Here is a 16,044-nt window from a genome sequence, read left to right on the forward strand (position 1 = left end):
TCTCCACTACATGCTCCAAGGAGCGTGGAGGAGAGCTCCCACATAGAATGTGTGGAGTCCCGCACCCAGGCGGACCTGAGACCTGGCAGTGTCCATAACCGCTAAGCACAATCCATCTCCATTTAGTGCTCCACTGTTAGCGGGTCCAGCCGAAGCCCGTGTGCGATTCAAACCTTTGCGGTTTAGCGTTAGCCAAGTATACGGGGGACACATCTTTAATCGTTTCACCACAGCCGGGACTTAACTCCCCCCTCCCAGCCAAAGCCAGGGATGCATTCGAGCCATCATTCTCTGATTGGCTTTCTGTCAAGGTCAGGATTTGTTTACAAGAGCTCCGTAGCAAAACATTGAGCCTGGTGGAACCGCCCTCACATTTTCATGCTTGCCAGAAAGGCCCATATTCCAGGACCGACTTCCACCTTCCGTAAACGATCAACAGCCGTCACCATCTGCAGGACTCTCTTTGCGTACGGACTAGTACCGAAGTAACTTCCGTTTGGTTTGCATCGTTAGCGACACCTGAAAACAGGTGACATACAGGGAGGGATTGGAAGAGCCCTGCTAGAGGGCTATCTCGTTATCTGCCTTACCCCCCTGTGCTAACATGCTAGAGACAGTCTGTCTCTTAGCCATTGGAGAGATTCCCTCAAACAGGTGACACACAGAGTAAGGGTTGGAAGAGCCCTCCAAGGGCTACGGTACTATTTATCCCGAAGTTATGCATCTGACTTTGAAGTCTTCCCTTACCTCCCCTGTCTTAAAATAATTAAGGATCTGCCCTTTTTTTCAATTTTCGCCTAAAATGACATACCCAAATCTAACTGCCTGTAGCTTAGGACCTGAAGTAAGGATATGCATATTCTTGATACAATTTGAAAGGAAACACTTTGAGGTTTGTGGAAATGTGAAAGGAATGTAGGAGAATATAACACATTAGATCTGGTAAAAGATAATACAAAAGAAAAATCCAACCTTTTTTTGTACCATCATCTTTGAAATGCAAGAGAAAGGCCATAATGAATTATTCTAGCCCAGGCGCAATTTAGACTTTGGCCACTAGATGACAGCACTGTAGGAGAGTGAGCCAATGAACTATTGCACATCTATTCAAAATGTATCAAGACTCCCCAAATGTGCCTAATTGGTTTATTCATACATTTTCAAGTTCACAATTGTGCACTCTCCTCAAACATTAGCATGGTATTATTTCACTGTAATAGCTACTGTAAATTGGACAGTGCAGTAAGATTAACAAGAATTTAAGCTTTCTGCCCATATCAGATAAGTCTATGTCCTGGGATTGTTTTTTGTTTCCTACAACATGCTAATCACATTAGCCTACGTTAACTCAACCGTCCCGCGGGGGGGGGGGGGACCTATCCTGAAGATGATTATCTAACCTATCTGAGGCATTAACTCTCAGCCGGATCAGGGTTTCGTTCGACCTGAAGGCACATTTTGCTCCAGTTTGTTGCTATGTTAGGGCCACCTGCAAGCAGGTGACACAATGTAGGGTTTGGGGTCACCCGTATACGACTTCCCATTATTTTGGGAAGCATGGACCCCTAATGTCCTGGGCTAAGGACTCCTTAAGAGAGTCATAGTTACTCCCGCCGTTTACCCACGCTTCATTGAATTTCTTCACTTTTACATTCAGAGCACTACGCAGAAATCACATCACGTCAACAATCGGATTCCCCTGGTCCGCACCAGTTCTAAGTCAGCTGCTACCCACCGGAGACCCCACGCAAACGGGTCCGGTGAGTGCCGTAGCTGGGGAGATCAGCGAGAAGGGCCCAGCAAACCCCCGCATGAAGGACACCACCCCAAACGAACCCCTGCACGCAGCCCCTTGCAAGACCACGCATGAGAGACCGCAAGATGGTCCGCACAACGAACTTACAACGGTGGCGAGAGGAGGGCAACGGAGCGAATGCTTCCCCAGCCCAGCTTCGGACCCCAGCCTGACTGACCCAGCCCTTAGAGACAATCCTTATACCGAAGTTACGGATCTGACTTGCCAACTTTCCTTACATACCTTAAGGTGATATAACATGCCAAAGGCTGTTCACCTTTGAGACCTGCCGCGGATATGGGTACGGCCCGGCGTGAGATTTACACCATCTCCCCTAGATTTTCAGGGGCCAGCGAGAGCTCACCGAACCCCGCTGGAACCCGCAACGCTTTCCAGGGCTTGGGCCCCTCTCTTGTGGTGAACTCGTTCCAGGGCGCACTGCCCTTCACAAAGAAAATAGCTCTTCGCGGGGCTCCCACCAGATTCTCCGGGATCAGTCGCGTTACCGCACTGGATGCCTCATGGCTCCCATCTCCGCCAGTCCATGGATATTCTGAAAGTAGTTTGAAGTCAGTAGGTCACATGACCAAGAAGCTATTGAAATTTGAAAGTTTACAAAATTAATGTAAAAACGTGTGAGATGAAAATGGACAAACTAAAGGGTGTGCAATATAGAAGGGCAGTCAGTGGACATTCTGTGCCTTGTTTGAAGTCAGTAGGTCACATGACCAAGGAGCTATTGAAATTAGAAACATTGAAAATTCCTTTAAATTGCATGAGATGAAAATGTACAAACTAAAGGGTGTGCAATGTGTAGGCCGTTTTAGGAGTAACTGTTAAAGAGCTATTGAAATTTGAACATTTTCATTTGTCACTATGTTGACGGTCCCCAACTGCTGTTGGTTTACGTAAGGAAAACTACAGGCGAATGAATATCAGTCGGATATCCAACCTGAATCTGTCTTTACCTCGGTACCTGTTAGAACACATCAAAAGGATGTCACTACACATCAAAAGGTGGGATCCTATGACGGTGCCACGTTCAAAGTCACTGAGCTCTTCACTATAGTAAGGCCATTCTACGGCCACTGTTTGTCTATGGAGATTGCATGTATGTGTGCTAGATTTTATACACCAATGGGTGTGGCTGAAATATCCGAAACCACTAATTTGAAGTGGTATCCACATCCGGCGCCGACAGAGATGGCCGCCTCGCTTCGCGTTCCTAGGAAACTATGCAGTTTTTAGTTTTTTTACGTGTTATTTCTTACATTAGTACCCCAGGTCATCTTAGGTTTCATTACATACAGTCGAGAAGAACTACTGAATATAAGATCAGCGTCAACTCACCATCAGTACGACCAAGAATATGTTTTTCGCAACGCGGATCCTGTGTTCTGCCTTACAAACAGGACAACGGAGTGGATCCCATGCAGCGACCCAAAAAAACGAGGCGGTCTTCTGGTCAGACTCCGGAGACGGGCACACCGTGCACCACTCCCTAGCATTCTTCTTGCCAATGTCCAGTCTCTTGACAACAAGGTTGATGAAATCCGAGCAAGGGTAGCATTCCAGAGGGACATCAGAGACTGTAACGTTATTTGCTTCACGGAAACGTGGCTCACTGGAGAGACGCTATCCGAGGCGGTGCAGCCAACGGGTTTCTCCACGCATCGCGCAGACAGAAACCAACATCTTTCTGGTAAGAAGAGGGGCGGGGGCGTATGCCTTATGGCTAACGTGACATGGTGTGATGAAAGAAACATACAGGAACTCAAATCCTTCTGTTCACCTGATTTAGAATTCCTCACAATCAAATGTAGACCGCATTATCTACCAAGAGAATTCTCTTCGATTATAATCACAGCCGTATATATCCCCCCCAAGCAGACACATCGATGGCTCTGAATTAACTTTATTTGACTCTTTGCAAACTGGAAACCATTTATCCGGAGGCTGCATTCATTGTAGCTGGGGATTTTAACAAGGCTAATCTGAAAACAAGACTCCCTAAATTTTATCAGCATATCGATTGCGCAACCAGGGGTGGAAAGACCTTGGATCATTGTTACTCTAACTTCCGCGACGCATATAAGGCCCTGCCCCGCCCCCCTTTCGGAAAAGCTGACCACGACTCCATTTTGTTGATCCCTGCCTACAGACAGAAACTAAAACAAGAGGCTCCCACGCTGAGGTCTGTCCAACGCTGGTCCGACCAAGCTGACTCCACACTCCAAGACTGCTTCCATCACGTGGACTGGGACATGTTTCGTATTGCGTCAGACAACAACATTGACGAATACGCTGATTCGGTGTGCGAGTTCATTAGAACGTGCGTTGAAGATGTCGTTCCCATAGCAACGATTAAAACATTCCCTAACCAGAAACCGTGGATTGATGGCAGCATTCGCGTGAAACTGAAAGCGGGAACCACTGCTTTTAATCAGGGCAAGGTGTCTGGTAACATGACCGAATACAAACAGTGCAGCTATTCCCTCCGCAAGGCTATCAAACAAGCTAAGCGTCAGTACAGAGACAAAGTAGAATCTCAATTCAACGGCTCAGACACAAGAGGCATGTGGCAGGGTCTACAGTCAATCACGGACTACAGGAAGAAATCCAGCCCAGTCACGGACCAGGATGTCCTGCTCCCAGGCAGACTAAATAACTTTTTTGCCCGCTTTGAGGACAATACAGTGCCACTGACACGGCCTGCAACGAAAACATGCGGTCTCTCCTTCACTGCAGCCGAGGTGAGTAAGACATTTAAACGTGTTAACCCTCGCAAGGCTGCAGGCCCAGACGGCATCCCCAGCCGCGCCCTCAGAGCATGCGCAGACCAGCTGGCCGGTGTGTTTACGGACATATTCAATCAATCCCTATACCAGTCTGCTGTTCCCACATGCTTCAAGAGGGCCACCATTGTTCCTGTTCCCAAGAAAGCTAAGGTAACTGAGCTAAACGACTACCGCCCCGTAGCACTCACTTCCGTCATCATGAAGTGCTTTGAGAGACTAGTCAAGGACCATATCACCTCCACCCTACCTGACACCCTAGACCCACTCCAATTTGCTTACCACCCAAATAGGTCCACAGACGATGCAATCTCAACCACACTGCACACTCCCTGGGTCTCGACCCCGCCCTGTGCAACTGGGTACTGGACTTCCTGACGGGCCGCCCCCAGGTGGTGAGGGTAGGCAACAACATCTCCTCCCCGCTGATCCTCAACACTGGGGCCCCACAAGGGTGCGTTCTGAGCCCTCTCCTGTACTCCCTGTTCACCCACGACTGCGTGGCCACGCACGCCTCCAACTCAATCATCAAGTTTGCGGACGACACAACAGTGGTAGGCTTGATTACCAACAACGACGAGACGGCCTACAGGGAGGAGGTGAGGGCCCTCGGAGTGTGGTGTCAGGAAAATAACCTCACACTCAACATCAACAAAACTAAGGAGATGATTGTGGACTTCAGGAAACAGCAGAGGGAACACCCCCCTATCCACATCGATGGAACAGTAGTGGAGAGGGTAGCAAGTTTTAAGTTCCTCGGCATACACATCACAGACAAACTGAATTGGTCCACTCACACAGACAGCATTGTGAAGAAGGCGCAGCAGCGCCTCTTCAACCTCAGGAGGCTGAAGAAATTCAGCTTGTCACCAAAAGCACTCACAAACTTCTACAGATGCACAATCGAGAGCATCCTGTCGGGCTGTATCACCGCCTGGTACGGCAACTGCTCCGCCCTCAACCGTAAGGCTCTCCAGAGGGTAGTGAGGTCTGCACAACGCATCACCGGGGGCAAACTACCTGCCCTCCAGGACACCTACACCACCCGATGTCACAGGAAGGCCATAAAGATCATCAAGGACATCAACCACCTCGCATTAACATCTGCTAACCATGTGTATGTGACAAATAAAATTTGATTTGATTTGATTTGACATACTTTGGTGATTTAGTGTATTTATCTTATTTCAGTCAATGGGAGATAGCTATATCTGTTCCAGGCAGCAGATTGTGTTTTCACAAGAGGCTGTGTTTACTTCGAAGATAGAAGCAGGCAATTGGCAGCCTTCATCACGAGGGGTATGTACAGGAGTTGTGATTGGTTCCAAGTTTAACAGTTCGGGAAATTTGCCTGTGCAGACTGTTGAAATAAATAAAAAATGTAATGCGAAAATGTGCAAGAATCGAAGGTGCCAACACACCTTATAGTCATCATAAGCATGTTTTACCATCATATACAAAACTTCCAATCTTCCCTCCACGGGGATCGATCACGTTTTTCAGCTTTCGGACCACCACCTTATTTCCCATCTCAACACAAAAGGTCCTTCCCCGTTTCCAAACAGATTGCAAGTGCTTTGAACTAGTTAATTTCCTCTTTTTTAAAATATATATATTATTATTATTTTTAAATATTTTTATTTATTACCAATGTAGAAAAGTCTGTATACATACAATAAGTATATGATACCATATGCTAGGGGGTACAAAAAATTGCAGATTATACAAAGACCTTAAAAGAAAGACACAAATTGATTGTTTTAACAGCTTTCTTATTAGAAGAATGTAGAATGGTGTTAATGTATTGCTCGCAGTCCTTATAAAAAAACACAGAAGAGTGTTTTTTTTATTAGTGAATTTACATTTATGAATATGAACATTTTCCATTAGCACAATTAGATTGATGAGGTAAAATAGTTTTTCTTTATCTTTATTATGGTTAAGGAAACCGAGCAGCACATTATCCCATAACAAACAAAAGTCATCAAGAATATTAACAGTTATAAAACTGTGAATATCTTTCCATAATTGTTTTACATGTAGACAATGGCAAAATAAATGCGAAACTGTTTCTGGATGCTCAACACAAAAAGTACAATCAATGTTAATATGTATTTTTTGAGTTTCTTCAGGTAATGATTCGCAGGGTTATACTTATGGATCATTCTGAAACAGACCTCTTTGACCTTGTTAACAAGCAAGTATTTGTTTGGTAATAACCATACTTTTTCCCAACGGATATTAGTGACCGATGTATTCCAGTAACTTGTGACATAAGGAATGGATACAATATCCCTCTGAAATAAAGCACGTATAGATCTGTTGTTCTGAGGGAGCAAGGAGAAACACATTATCTCTATTGGAGAGTCAACTGGATTAAGTGAGGGTAGGGCAAGAAAGTGAGGTCTGGCTACACCAATTTCCTTCTCCTTTCTAATGAGTTGGTATAGAGACTGTCATCAACACCGTTATAAATGATAGATCGCCTTACCTTTTACTTTGACTATGGACAACAAATCACGAACGAAAGACTTGAATAAAGTATGGTTTGCTGTTGCAGATCGCTGCAAAGTATTCACAACATCAAACAGCATAACCAAATATATCGATTTTTAAAACGAATCTTACGCTTCTATCTGTTGCGTAAATCTGATGATGACGCCCACATGCGGAAGAATGTCTTATCCAATAGGAGTTTCGGATTTTATCAGGGTCACTCAGAACCTTTTTCGATAGCCAATCAAGACGCACAGTTTGCTTCCAGACATATCCGGACTGGGCTGTTCCAACAGATAGTCAACCTCCCATGATATCCTTCGCCGTCCATTTGAAGTATTTTCGTGGATAAGACAATGGTTCAATTAAGTTTTCATTAACTGTAATTAATGATAGGATACGTGTTTGTATTTGTTGTCGCGTCGCAAATCTACCCCAAACATGAGCAAAGCAAATACTGTATTATCTGCTGCCGTTCAGAAGCAGAAGGGTGAACACCCATCAGAACAGCCAAGTGTTTACCTCGTGTTTTCAGGGAAAGTGAAAGTAGCTAGAGCCTCTGCTAAAAATGATTTATAAATCATAGTTATATATTATATATATGTATATATAAACTGAGTGGCTACTTTGACACTGACGAACTGAGATCAATAAAAACGATCTGGTCTGAATTCAAAGAATAGCCCAACTCAATGAAGCGAGAACACATGTTGTACAATATTAGGAGGAAATATATATACTGAACAAAATATAAATGCAACCTTTTCAAAGATTTTACTGAGTTACAGTTCATAGAACGAAATCTGTCAATTTAAATAAATAAATCAGTCCCTAATCTATGGATTTCACATGATTGGGCAGGGGCACAGCCATGGGTAGGACAGGGAGCCGTCCACTTACTAGGGTGCCAGGCCCAGCCAATCAGAATGAGTTTTTCCACACAAAAGGGATTTATTAATGACAGAAACCCCTCCTCAGACAATTCGGCAGGTGAAGAAGCCGGATGTGGAGGTCCTGGGCTGGCATGGTTACACATGGTCTGCGGTTGTGAGGCCAGTTGGATGTACTGCCAAATTCTCTAAAACGACATTGGAGGTGGCTTGTGATAGAGACATTAACATCCAATTCTCTGGCAACAGCTCTTCCTTTAGTCAGCATGCCAATTGCACAATCCCTCAAAACTTGAGAAATCTATGGCATTGTGTTGGGTGACAAAACTGCACATTTTAGAGTGGCCTTTTATTGTCCCCAACACAGGGTGCATCTGTGTAATGAGCATGCTGTTTAATCAGCTTCTTGATGTGCCACACCTGTCAGGTGGATGGATTATATTGGCAAAGGAGAAATGCTCTCTAACAGGGATGTATACATATTTGTGCACAAAATTTGAGAGAAATACGTTTTTTGGAAAATGTATGGACAGTTTCTGGGATTTTTATTTCAGCTCATGGAAAATGCGACGTTCTGTTTATATTTTTATTCAATGTATATTATAGGTTAGAGTAGGCTACTAAATAAACTTTCAAGTGGCACACTGACTCACCCAATGATGAAGATACTGTAAGTAGGCCTATACTTTGAAAAACAGTGCTGCTGTTCAGTCAAAATTGGGATTTGTTTGAGAATAATAATGTATATTGGTTCTACAGACAAATAATTGTATATTTTTAGCAGTTTGCGTTTGATTTCCTAACTAAGTTTTTTCCTTAATTGTATTTAGAAATTTGTAAAAGGCAATCTGACAGCGGCAACAAACCATATAAATATAATCCATAGATGACAGTTCCCATTCAAGTCAGGACTGGCAGCCATTGCTAGCGTACCCATGAGTTTAACAGTCAAATTGCCATGGTAAGAGGTTCCAAAACCCTTCTTTATGTCAATGCAACAAGCAGTTCTATATTAGGCTAGCATGCTTCCCGAATTGCAACTGTAGGAATACCTGTAACTGCCAAAATAAAGGAAACTCTTAAGTAAATGAGGGATAGAAAGTATTTGTTTTGGTGTGGGGTGTATCTTCCTGTCATGGTTTAGGTCCACTTGTAGAATATATGCCAAGGCGCATTGAAGCGGTTCTGGTAGCTCGTGGTGGCCAGACACCCTATTAAGATAGGGTGCAACTCCTATTACTAGTCTGTTCAACCTCTCTTTCGTATCATCTGAGATTCCTAAAGATTGGAAAGCGGCCGCGGTCATCCCCCTCTTCAAAGGGGGAGACACTCTAGACCCAAACTGTTACAGACCTATATCCATCCTGCCCTACCTTTCTAAAGTCTTCGAAAGCCAAGTGAACAAACAGATCACCTACCATTTTGAATCCCACCGTACCTTCTCTGCTATGCAATCTGGTTTCCGAGCTGGTCACGGGTTCACCAAGGTCCTAAACAATATCATAACCGCCACCGATAAATCAATACATCGATAAGTCTATGGGGGTTCCACAGGGTTCAATTGTCGGGCCGACTCTTCTCTGTGTATATCAATGATGTCGCTCTTGCTGCGGGTGATTATTTGATCCACCTCTACGCAGACAACACCATTCTGTATAGATCTGTCCCTTCTTTGGACACTGTGTTAACAAACCTCAAAATGAGCTTCGACGCCATACAACGCTCCTTCCGTGGCCTCCAAAATCAAATCAAATCAAATTTATTTATATAGCCCTTCGTACATCAGCTGATATCTCAAAGTGCTGTACAGAAACCCAGCCTAAAACCCCAAACAGCAAGCAATGCAGGTGTAGAAGCACGGTGGCTAGGAAAAACTCCCTAGAAAGGCCAAAACCTAGGAAGAAACCTAGAGAGGAACCAGGCTATGTGGGGTGGCCAGTCCTCTTCTGGCTGTGCCGGGTGGAGATTATAACAGAACATGGCCAAGATGTTCAAATGTTCATAAATGACCAGCATGGTCGAATAATAATAAGGCAGAACAGTTGAAACTGGAGCAGCAGCACGGTCAGGTGGACTGGGGACAGCAAGGAGTCCAACTGCTCTTAAATGCTAGTAAAAACGAAATACATGCTTTTCAACCGATCGCTGCCCGCACCCGCCCGCCTGACTAGCATCACTACTCTGGACGGTTCTGACTCAGAATATGTGGACAACTATAAATACCTAGGTGTCTGGCTAGACTGTAAACTCTCCTTCCAGACTCACATTAAGCATCTTCAATCCAAAGTTAAATCTAGAATCAGCTTCCTATTTCGCAAGAAAGCCTTCTTCACTCATGCTGCCAAACATACTCTCGTAAAACTGACTATCCTACCGATCCTTGACTTCTGCGATGTCATTTACAAAATAGCCTCCAACACTCGACTCAGCAAATTGGATACAGTCTATCACAGTGCCATCCATTTTGTCACCAAAGCCCCATATACTACCCACCAGTGCGACCTGTATGCTCTCGTTGGATGGTCCTCGCTACATATTCGTCGCCAATCCTTCTGGCTCCAGGTCATCTATAAGTCTTTGCTAGGTAAATCTCTGCCTTATCTCAGCACACTGGTCACCATAGCAACACCCACCTGTAGCACTCGCTCCAGCAGGTATATTTCACTGGTCATCCCCAAAGCCAACACCTTCTTTCGAGGCCTTTCCTTCTACTTCTCTGCTGCCAATGACTAGAACGAATTGCAAAAATCACTGAAGCTGGAGACTTATATCTCCCTCTGTAACTTTAAGCATCTGTCAGAGCAGCTTACCGATCGCTGCAGCTGTACACAGCCCATCTGTAAATAGTCTATCCAACCAACTACCTACCTCATCCCCATATTTGTTTTTGTTTTCCTGCTCTTTTGCACACCAGTATTTCTACTTCCTCAGATGCACATCCTCATCTGCAAATATATCACTCCAGTGTAAATTGCTAAATTGTAATTACTTTGCCACTATTGGCCTATTTATTGCCTTACCTCCTTACTTCATTTGCACACAATGTATACAGATGTTTCTATTGTGTTATTGACTGTATGATTGTTTATCCTATGTGTAACTCGGTGTTGTTTTTGTCGCACTGGTTTGCTTTGTCTTGGCCAGGTCGCAGTTGTAAATGAGAACTTGTTCTCAACTGGCCTACCTGGTTAAATAAAGGTGAAATAAAATAAAATTGCTCTCTGGTGTATTTTGAACATTGAGAGTGAGCTCCTGTGTTTTTTTCTTATTTTGCGCCTCTCGTGCCCCCTACGGACTTGGGCCCAGGGGCTACTCTGTAAAACCCTGCATTAATCCGGCCCTGTATATGGGGTAGCTACTTTATGCACTTTCAATTCCCTTTAAATATTTACATTTTAACAAGGAGAAGTCAAATTAAATGAATAAAAATAACAAATTTCATCCGAATATTGATGAAGCAATAAGCGCATAGATGATGTCATCCCCACAGTGACTATAGCCTACTAACATAGTCTATCCAAACCAAAAACCATGGATTACAGGCTACCGCCTACAAGGAACAGAACACAGACATGGACGCATACAATAAAGTAAGAGCTCCGACAAGACATCAAACATGCAAAAGGACAAGGAGGAAGGTTGAATCCTGTTATACTGGTTCTGACGTTCGTGTCATGTGGCAGGGCTTGCAGACGATAATGGATTACAAAGGGAAACCCAGTTGTAAATTGCCGAGCAATGCAGAACTCCCAAACGAGCTAAATGCCTTTTTCCGAGGAATATAAGACTGTGCCTTGTGTGAAAGCCCTTGTTTTTCCAGATGACTGTGTGAACTTTCCATGGCCGATGTGAGCAAAACGTTTAAACAGGTTAACAATCACAAGGCAGCCGGACCAGACAGAATACCAGGGTGCTTTGTCAAAGCATGCACAAATCCGGTGGCAAGTATTTTCACTGACATTTTCGAACTCTCCTTGTCCCAGTCTGCATAGCCGCAGGAAGTAGTTTGGGGGTTGGGTGCTGCGATTGTTTTCGCCAACCAGGGGGGCGGGAATAATAAATTAATACACATACATATAAATATATACATATATACATACATACTTACATACATACGTACGTATGTACGTACGTACGTATGTATATATATATATATATATATATATATATATATATATATATATAAAACCAGCCATGCAATTTTGTTTGTTTCATTTTTTAAATTTTGCATATAAATGTTGCTACTACCCTCTCGTATGACCGAAAAGAGCTTCTGGAAATCAGAACAGCGATTCCTCATCTTGAACTGGACAAAGAATTTCTCTTTAATAAGTTGGACGAGAGGGATTTACTGCATACAACTTGAACAGGCCCTCATCCCGTCATTCGCAGGAGAAAGAGATGGAAAAGGTATTGCAGAAGGAGCCAATGTATTATTACAACAATTATTGGCCAACGTACAATCGCAGGATAATAAATTAGACAAACTAAAAGCATGCATATTCTACCAACAGGACATTTAAAAACTGTAATATCTTATGTTTCACCAAGTCATGGCTGAACGACGACAAGAATAAGATACAGCTGGCGGGTTTTACACTGTATCGGCAGGATAGAACAGCAGCCTCTGGTAAAACGAGGGGTGATGGTCTATGTATATCTGTAAACAACAGCTGGTGCACAATATCTAAGGAAGTCTCAAGGTTTTGCTCGCCTGAGGTAGAGTATCTCACGATAAGCTGTAGACCACACAATCTACCTAGAGTTTTCATCTGTATTTTTCATAGCTGTCTACATACCACCACAGACCGATGCTGGTACTAAGACCGCAGTCAACGTCATAAGCAAACAGGAAAACGCTCATCCAGAGGCAGCGCTCCTAGAGGCTGGGGACTTTAATGCAGGGAAACTTAAATCCGTTTCATTTCTACCAGCATTTCTAGACCACCTTTACTCCACACACAGAGACGCGTACAAAGCTCTCCCTCGCCCTTCATTTGGCAAATCTGACCATAATTCTATCCTCCTGATTCCTGCTTACAAGCAATAAATGTAAGCAGGAAGTACCAGTGACTCGGTCAATAAAAAAAGTGGTCAGATGAAGCAGATGCTAAGCTACAGGACTGTTTTCCTAGCGCAGACTGGAATATGTTATGGGATTCCTATGGCATTGAGGAGTACACCACATCAGTCACTGGCTTCATCAATAAGTGCATCTGACGTCGTACCCACAGTGACTGTACGTAATGTACATACCCCAACCAGAAGCCATGGGTTACAGGCAACATCCGCACTGAGCTAAAGGGTAGAGCTGCCGCTTTCAAGGAGTGGGACTCTAACCAGGAAGCTTCCGACAAACCATCAAACAGCCAAAGACTAAGATCGAATCGTACTACGATGCTCGTCGGATGTGGCAGGGCTTGCAAACTATTACAGACTACAAAGGGAAGCACAGCCGAGAGTCTGTAATATCAACATGTTTCAAGCAGACCACCATAGTCCCTGTGCCCAAGAACACTAAGGTAACCTGCCTAAATGACTATCGACCCGTAGCACTCAGCCATGAAGTGCTTTGAAAGGCTGGTCATGGCTCACATCAACACCATTATCCCAGAAACCCTAGACCCACTCCAATTTGCATACTGCCCCAACAGATCCACAGATGATGCAATCTCTATTGCACTCCACACTGCCCTTTCACACCTGGATAAAAGGAACATCTACGTGAGAATGCTATTCATTGACTACAGCTCAGCGTTCAACACCATAGTGCCCTCAAAACTCATCACTAAGCTAAGGACCCTGGGACTAAACACCTACCTCTGCAACTGGCGGGGCGCCCCAAGGCGGTAAGGGTTGGTAACAACACATCCGCCATGCTGGTCCTCAACACAGGGGCCCCTCAGGGGTGTGTGCTCAGTCCCCTCCTGTACTCCCTGTTCACTCATGACTGCATGGTCAGGCACAATTCCAACACCATCATTAAGTTTGCCGATGACCCAACAGTGGTAGGCCTGATCAGCAATAACGACGAGACAGCATATAGGGAGAAGGTCAGAGACCTGGCCATGTGGTGCCAGGACAACAACCTCTCCCTCAAGGTGATCAAGACTATGGAGATGATTGTGGACTTCAGGAAACAGCAGAGGGTGCACCCCCTTATCTACATGGACGGGATCGCAGTGGAGGAGGTTGAAAGCTTCAAGTTCCTTGGCATACATTTCACTATCAAACTGAAATGGACTTCCCACACAGACAATGTGGTGAAGAAGGCGCAACAGAGCCTCTTCAACCTCAGGAGGCTAAAGAAATTTGGCTTGGCACCTAAAACCCTCACAAACCTTTACAGATGCAAAATTGAAAGCATCCTGTCAAGGTGCATCACTGCCTGGTACGGCAACTGCCCCGCCCGCAACTGCAAGGCTCTCCAGAAGGTGGTGCGTTCTGCCCAACGCGGGGAAAACTACCCACCCTCCAGGACACCTTCAGCACCTGCTGTCACAGGAAGGCCAAAAATATCATCAAGGACATCAACCACCCAAGCTGCCTGTTCACCCCGCTATCATCCAGAAGGCGAGGTCAGTACAGGTGCATCAAAGCTGGGACCGAGAGACTGAAAAACAGCTTCTATCTCAAGGCCATCAGACTGTTAAACAGCCATCACTAGCACATTAGAGGCTGCTGCATATAGGCATGGACTAGAAATCACTGGCCACTTTAAGGAATGGAACACTAATCACTTTAATAATGTTTACATATCTGGCATTACTCATCTCATATGTATATACTGTATTCTATACTATTCTACGGTATCTTAGTCACTTAATAATGTTTACATATCTTGCATTACTCATCTCATGTGTATATACTCTATTCTATACTATTCTATTATTGTTCTTTCATTATTTTATTTTTATTTCTTATTTTTTGGGTTATTTTCTTAACTGCATTGTTGGTTAAGGGCTTGTAAGTAAGCATTTCACTGTAAGGTCTACACTTGCATGTGACCAATCAAATTTGATTTAAATAGTCAATTAATGGTACCCAATCTATCTGCATTGACCCTACACACACTCACTTGACAAAATATACATAGCATGTACACACTCACTCACACACAATACATTGACACTCAAAACCCATACACATACACATTCACTACATATGCACACATAGACATAACACACACACACATACCAAATCAACACAAACACACAAACAGTATTATCTATCCTGATGCCTAGTCACTTTACCCTGCCTTCATGTAAACTCAGCAAAAAAAGAAGCATCCCTTTTTCAGGACCCTGTCTTTCAAAGATAATTTGTAAAAATCCAAATAAAATCCAAAGATCTTCATTGTAAAGGGTTTAAACACTGTTTCCCATGTGTGTTCAATGAACCATAAACAATTAATGAACATGCACCTGTGAAATAGTCATTAAGACACTAACAGCTTACAGACTGTAGGCAATTAAGTTCACAGGTATGAAAACTTAGGCCACTAAAGAGGCCTTTCTACTCACTCTGAAAAATACCAAAAGAAAGATGCCCAGGGACCCTGCTCATCTGTGTGAACGTGCCTTAGGAATGCTGCAAGGAGGCATGAGGACTGTAGATGTGGCCAGGGCAATAAATTGCAATGTCCGTACTGTGAGACGACTAAGACAGCGCTACAGAGAGACAGGACGGACAGCTGATCATCCTCGCAGTGGCAGACCACATGTAACAACACATGCACAGGATCGATACATCCGAACATCACATCTGCGGGACAGGTACAGGATGGCAACAACAACTGCCTGAGTTACACCAGGAATGCATAATCCCTCCATCAATGCTCAGACTGTCCACAATAGGCTGTGAGAGGATGGACTGAGAGCTTGTAGGCCAGTTGTAAGGCAGGTCCTCACCAGACATCACCAACAACGTCGACTATGGGCACAAACCCACCATCGCTGGGCCAGACAGGACTGTCAAAAAGTGCCCTCCACAGACGAGTCGCGGTTTTGTCTCACATGGGGTGATGGTCGGATTCGCGTTTATCGTCGAAGGAATGAGCGCTACACCG

General features: G+C 44.2%; 1 protein-coding gene across 1 annotated transcript in view; it reads right to left on the minus strand.

The window, feature by feature from the left end:
* Positions 1-7,262, minus strand: part of stat1-2 (signal transducer/activator of transcription) — a 30,013-nt gene extending 22,751 nt beyond the window's left edge. The window contains exon 1 of the mRNA XM_021608237.2: positions 7,082-7,262. The gene's annotated coding sequence lies outside the window, so the exon portion shown is untranslated. The remainder of the gene's footprint in view (positions 1-7,081) is intronic.
* Positions 7,263-16,044: the final 8,782 nt, after the last annotated feature.

This window comes from Oncorhynchus mykiss, chromosome 7 (genome assembly GCF_013265735.2).
Source record: "Oncorhynchus mykiss isolate Arlee chromosome 7, USDA_OmykA_1.1, whole genome shotgun sequence".
Lineage (NCBI taxonomy): Eukaryota > Metazoa > Chordata > Actinopteri > Salmoniformes > Salmonidae > Oncorhynchus > Oncorhynchus mykiss.